This window comes from Xyrauchen texanus, chromosome 4 (genome assembly GCF_025860055.1).
Source record: "Xyrauchen texanus isolate HMW12.3.18 chromosome 4, RBS_HiC_50CHRs, whole genome shotgun sequence".
NCBI classification, from domain to species: domain Eukaryota; kingdom Metazoa; phylum Chordata; class Actinopteri; order Cypriniformes; family Catostomidae; genus Xyrauchen; species Xyrauchen texanus.
The window spans coordinates 14,954,600-14,961,658 of NC_068279.1; the positions used below are offsets into that span (position 1 = coordinate 14,954,600).

At 39.1% G+C, this 7,059-nt stretch overlaps 1 long non-coding RNA gene across 1 annotated transcript; it reads left to right on the forward strand.

Annotated features, from left to right (window-relative positions):
• Positions 1-662: 662 nt before the first annotated feature.
• LOC127638869 (uncharacterized) lies at positions 663-5,080 on the forward strand. Its single transcript, XR_007969903.1, has 3 exons — positions 663-1,049; positions 1,181-1,590; positions 4,966-5,080. It is a non-coding gene; the product is annotated as an uncharacterized LOC127638869 (long non-coding RNA).
• Positions 5,081-7,059: the final 1,979 nt, after the last annotated feature.

Here is a 7,059-nt window from a genome sequence, read left to right on the forward strand (position 1 = left end):
GGAGCGCCTGTCTAACGTTACATTCGTGGAGAAATCAAAACAAATGAGTGCACACAGAAAACTCACAGAAGAAATGTACTGAGGTAAAAAATTCGAATTGTTGTTTTTTTTATTTATAACATATGATTTAGTTTAACATAACACAACTAAGGGAGCTGTTTTGCTGAATATTATCACAATTGAAAATGTTACATTGAATTTATTGTTCAATAAACAAGTAGCGTAGTTAATATTTATTAAGTTACTTACATTTTAGACACAAACCATATTAACATTTTTTGTTCTATTTCACCGACTAAAATAGTTCCAAATGAAAGCTACAGCAGCGCGGTGTTTTGTTACTGAATGATTCAGCGTTTTGAACGAATCTTTTGTATGAATGACTCACTAATTAAGACGGTCACTTGCCCCACCTATTGGCGGTTTAGTTTAATATTTAAGTATTGCATTTTTTTTTATATTCAAACATTTATTTAAAACATCAATCTCATAACATTATTTATTGCAGTTGTAATTGCAGTGCACAGGACGTTATGTGCAGACCCATTTGATATTAGGACTGCTTTACTTCTAGGTTGGTTGTTTATGTTTTTATGTAATGGTCATACTGTGAAATAAATGTAATTTAGGGGGAGAAAAAAAACAAGGTTGTCCATGTTTCTAAATTTTATTTGGGTGCATAGGATGGCCTGGATGGGTGTAGGATTTCCCGGCCTGAAATTGTGTCCCAGTCCGGCCCTGTATTCAAGTGTGTGTGCATTTTTACTTCTGCATTCTGTATGCCTGTTACTCAAGCTTACTCTTGAACTATAACATACTCCAAATATTGTCGGCTCTTTTATGCTAAATTGCTTGCCATTTTCCTCTTTTGTAAGTCCCTTTGGATAAATCTATCTGCCAAGTAATGAAATGTAAATGTGTGGAAGCATGTCTCCCCATCAGGCAGCCCACTCAGGATGCTCCAGAGGAGGTGAGAGCTTGTGATTTCAGATGCGAGCTGGAAGAGAGGGAGAGAGTTACTGTTAAGAGCAGAGACAGAGGAGCAAGAGGTTCGAGAATGTGTGCATGTTTAATGTAGAAGTCTTGTTGGGTCAAAGGTTATGTAATAACTGTGGTCTTTTTCCCTTCCTTTTTTGCCTTCGAACACACCACCTCCTCATCCTCATCCTCATCCTCCAAGTGGCCACGTCTTGATCAGATTCCTGCTGCCAACCTGGATGCTGATGACCCCCTCACTGATGTATTCACACTCTTTATGCAGTCACACACACTATGTATTTATACATGTGGAAGGATTTTGGCTGCAGTCTGAATGTGTGTGTTTGTGTTTCAGGATGAAGATGACTCTGACTCAGGTTCTGACAGTGATGATGACACCGCCGCTCTGCTGGCTGAACTGGAAAAGATCAAGAAGGAGCGAACCGAGGAGCATGAGAGGAAGGTGAACTTCACTCCCAAATCAGAGCACTCATAGCCCTGAAATCAGCTTGATCAAATTGGAACTCTTGAGTCATCACAGTGTGTGTGGGAGTTAGGAGCGGGAACAGAAAGGAGAGGAGAGGAAATTATTTGTAATAATTTAGTAAAAACGTAAGTGTTTTTCCCTTTCACCCAAAAATGAAAATTCTGTCATCATATACTCACCCTCATGCCATCCCAGATGTGTATGACTGACTTTCTTCTGCTGAACACAAACAAAGATTTTTAGAAGAGGATCTTTGCTCTGTAGGTCCATACAATACAAGTGAACGGTGACCATAACTTTGACGCTCCTAAAAGTAAATTAAGACATCATAAAATTAATCCATACAACTCCAGTGGTTTGATCCATGTCTTCTTAATTGATCTAATAAACCTTTGGTGTGAGCAAACTAAAATATTATACATCTTGCAACTGATGATGCCATTGCATCTACACAACACACTGCTCTCTCCCACCTGGAAAAAAGGAACACATATGTGAGAATGCTGTTTGTAGACTACAGCTCAGCATTCAACACTCGCTGTGCAGCTGGATCCTTGATGTCCTGTCAAGCAGACGTCAGGTGGTTAGAATGGGCAGCAGCATCTCATCACTGACCCTCAAGACTGGAGCCCTGCATGGCTGTGTTCTCAGCCCACTGCTGTATTCCCTGTACACACAAGACTGTGTGGTAACACACAGCTCCAATGTGATCATTAAGTTTGCTGATGATACGACAGTGGTAGGTCTGATCACTGACAATGATGAAACAGCCTACAGAGAGGAGGTGCACACTATGACACGCTGGTGTTAGGAGCACAACCTCTCTCAAGGACCAAGGAGCTTGTGGTGGGAATGACCTTCCCAACTCCATCCGTGAAGCTGACTCTCTTTCTGTCTTCAAAAAACTGCTAAAAACACTAAAGTCTTTTCCATGAGCACATAACCAGTCACAAATAATAATTAAAAATAAAAGTTCTTGCAATTTAATCTGTTTTGAATACTATTCTGCTACTAGTGAACCTTTATAAAATGGCACTTTTAGTACCACTGTCTACTTAAGATGATTCACTTATGTTTTCCTTTTTTGTAAGTCACTTTGGATAAAAGCGTCTGCCAAATTAATAAATGTAAATGTAAAAATGGTGGACTTCAGGAGGAAAGACAGAAAAGTGCCCCATCACCATTAATGGATCACCGGTGGAGAGAGCCAGCAGTTTCAAGTCCTCAGTGTCCACATCACAGAGGAACTCAAGTTCCGTCCACACTGAGGCCATTGTGAAAAAGGCTCACTAGTGACTCTTTTTCTCAGACGGCTGAGGAAGTTTGAAATAAACCACCACATCCTCACTCGGTTCTACACCAGACTGTAGAGAGCATCCTGACTGGCTGCATCACCGCCTGGTACAGCAACAGCACTGCTCTTAACCACAAAGCCCTTCAAAGGGTGGTAAATCTGATGTTTATTGTAAATTGGTATATGTCTCATCACTGTCATGACTGCTATGTTGCTCGGAACTGCACTCAAGACTTTCACCCACTGTTGCACTTGTGTATATGGTTGAGTGACAGTAAAGTGATTTGATTTGAAGTGCATTATCTAGGCACAATCATGATTTCAAGCTCTTTTACACTTCCTAGTGCTTAACTATGAAGATATATAGTGCAAAAAGAAATTATATTTTGGTCAGTTTTTACATAAAACTGATTGGATCGCTTAAGAAGACATGGATTAAACCACTGGAGTCATATGGATTACTTTTATGCTGCCTTTAAAAAAATTTTTGAAAGCTTATTGAAAGTTTTGGTCACCATTCACTTGCATTTTATGGACCTACAGAGCTGTGATATTCTTCTAAAAATCTTTGTGTTTGCAGAAGAAGGAAAGTCGAACATGAGGGTGAGTAAATGATGAGAAAATGTAAAATATGTTTGTGAACTATTCCTTTAAGGCATTTCAGCTAAAAGTGCTGTGAGGCTGCATCATGAAACCACATCAGGAATTCACCACATTCAGAGTGCCATCTGAAATTATTTAATAGGCCCTTTCCCATCTACAGTCCTTGTACTTTTCCCTTAGTAGCTTTCTAGATGAGAACTCTTACGAGGAATGGAACACCCAAGGAGACTTTCCCCTGTGGCATTCGCATTCATATAGTACCATCGTAGAGATGTCATCTAGTATCAACCATATTTATTCCGAAGTTATTTGCATGTGCGTTTCAATAGCAACAACAAAATCAACAATGACGGAGTACGCCGGTATCGAAGCTACACTTTTTTTTTTTAAGGCTGTTTTATACTAACTTTGTCTGCATCGGAAAACATAGACAGCTGCCTTATCAGGTAATAGTTTAACAACAGTGTTTTTTGATGAATTGGACTCTCTGAACAGTATAAAATGCACATTATTTCATCCTACCTTCATCCATCCTTATACAGCCTCCGAAGGCATCCTTTTCCAGTTTTCATATGCTGTCTGTGTCTTTACACTACAGTTTAAACTGGATGCGTGAGCTGCTACATACTACAGACGGCAAAAAGCGCTCATTAACCACGTTGCACAGTCAGAAAACATCAGACTTGTTAAAAATGCTCTACAAACCTATTTATCAACACAACCTTTTACAATAAAGGCTTTTATGACTCAGCATAAATTACTGTACCGAAATACTCACTCATTAACTTCAAAAAGACGTCTTGATGCAAGTTAACCACGTAGTAACAGCCACATAATACTTCCCTCATATAAACTATTGACGATAATGACGGTTTAGTGTAATACATTTCAATTACGCATTCTCGATAAATGTCTGATTATTTATATGGCATCCCAGGAAAGGTCGATGTAGTAATCCAGAATTCACTTTATTTTCGGTATAGTCACACAGTACAGAAGGGATGAAAACTCAAAGCGTGTCTCCTGATGAAGTCACACACACACACGTGAAATAGGCAATTCTCTTTGGATACTTTGTTATATGTTATTTCTATTAAGGGAATTGTAAAATTAGCGCAATCTTTTCAGTAGCACTTCTAGCAGCTAGTTTGCTTACTATGGTGGCTGTGGTGCTCCTCTCCTTTCTAAATGCAGGTTTTTGCCCACAGTCCTTTTACACCCCCAAAAGTATCTACCCTGGGGTAGGAGCTAAAAATGTCCCATAAAACAGCTTGGAGGAACTGTAGTTCCTTAGGTGCGATAGCGACGAAAAGCACTTGTCCCAGGGAGAAGTATCTAAAACGGGCTTTAGTACCATCAGTGGGAAAGGCCCTAATATGGCCATAGCAAGGCTACTCTGAATGATGCAAGGGCACTGTCTGTTAAGTGTTTAATCTGTAGGGCAAAAAATCTGCTATCACCTCATATAACAAGAATCACCTGATATTACAGAGGAACCAGCTCAATAATATCCATTTTACCGTATTCACACATTGTTTCTCATGCTCAGTTTTACATGTTTATCACCATACTTAAAAGACATTTGAATTTCTATTTCTGGCAGGTGGGATGATGATGTTGTGTTTAAGAACTGCGCTAAAGGAGTGGATGAATCTCGTAAAGAGAAACGCTTCATTAATTCCACAAAAAATTAATGGAGAAATATGTTAAATAATATGTTATTTAATTATGTTTCAACCATTTTTATTTTGTATTTTTCTTTAGTAAATGTTGTTGTCCTTTTTAAAGTTGTTCATTTTGTGATTACAATTCTGTAATATAAATGTACTTTCAATAAACACTGAAAAAATGTAATGCTTAAAATTTCCCCTCTATGAAAACAGATTTGGTTTTCACCAGTTTAAAAATCATGTTACTATGTATGTTTACATTGGTTCACACTTCCTTTCACTAATGATTCATTGGTCATTAGGTCTGTGCGTGTTTCTTCACGTTTTTCTGTTCCAAGTGGGAGAGTTTTGGTCAGACTGTCCACTAGCCCTGTTGAACCTGCAAACAAAACCATTCATAACTTGTTCAGTTTTACTCCCCCCTCTTATTGTTCTAGATCAGAACGGTCCTGTGACTTCTTTTTTGAGAGTTACTGAAGCAGAGCCGCACTGATTCATTAGAGCCATTCTGACCTGGGAAAAACAGAACCAACTCTGATCGTGAGCCACAGAGTGCAGCCTGACCTGTGTCCTTTCACAGGGACTCTGTGCACTCACTGCAGTTTGAGTAGTGTCGTTTTCATCACACATTATTCCCTCTATTTAATTCAGTAGAATTTAATTTGTTTAGGGTCTTTAACAACAGAGATGGTCTCAAAGCAGCTTTACAAACCCCTAGAGAGCAAACACAAGGCATCCATTTAAAAGAATAAGTCACCAATGTACAGAATAGCCCTCAACAGGAACCAATTCTCAAGGGAGAGCTATTCTCCTCTGGCTGACCTGAATAATTCTTCGAAAGAAAGTAAGTAGAACACTAAGAATCTGTTAATGGTTTGTCCAACATTAGTAATTCCAGCCTTGAGGCTGGAAAGAAAACCATTTTTAAAAGATCTTTGGATGTGCTGAAAGCCGACAAATGGTCGTTCAAGTAAAATGATGTTTGGGACAGCATTAGGTTTCAACTTCTAGATACATCCCTAAATACATTTACTCAAGATGGGTCGATCAGTCTGACATGGGCAGACTGAGGCTAGGGTCGATCAGTCTGACATGGGCAGACTGAGGCTAGTTTGAGTATTTGTGTAACTGCTGATCTCCGGGGATTTTCACATACAACCCTCTCTAGAATTTACTCCAAATGGTGCCAAAAACAAAAGGCTAAGCAGTTTAGCGGCAGTTCTGCGGATAGAAACGCCTTGTTGATGAGAGAGGTCAACAGAGAATGGCCAGTCTGGTTCAAACTGACAAAGTAAGAAAAATAGCATCTCAAAATGCTATTCTGAGATGCGGGTTGGCGCTATTTTGGCGGCAGGAGGGGGACCTATACAATATTAGGCAGAATGGTTTTAATGTTGTGGCTGATTGGTGTATATGAAAATCTTAATCCTAAGAACACAGTTCAATGAGTTTTTAGTTTGCAGGATAAAATTAACCAATTTTTCTAATTTAAGTGGGTTTTTGAACTAGGTGTTTAAAACCAACATTAAAAACCATTGCTGAATACAACACATTTGTGTATGTGGACTTTTGAATAGATCATTAAATATAGCCCTTGTAACAACTTCCCTATGTGACAACTTGCCTCGGTCTTCACAATTTACAGTATGTGGTCAGAGTTCGTCATGGGCCACACATGAGGTGCATTTTAACATCAGGCTGGTTCATTTTTCTATCTGGAAATTGCATGCCCATGACCTAACCCACAACTTCCAAAACTTTTGTGCTTATCACATATTCTTGGAATGTTTCTCACGCAACAGAATATATACGACAGTTGAGCGGCTGTCTGACTAATAGGATGTAGTGTTCTTTCAGATTGGAGAAAGTGTTTGGTTCTGACGTGTTTGATTGTGTAAGTAGTCAAAAGGAAAAATTGTGTAACACTGTAACACATTTTGTTGTGTCTCCTCTACAAACTCAGACGTAACCAGAGAACTTCCTCATCACTCCTGTCTTATGATTGGCTGGGCTGAGCGAGTGGGCTG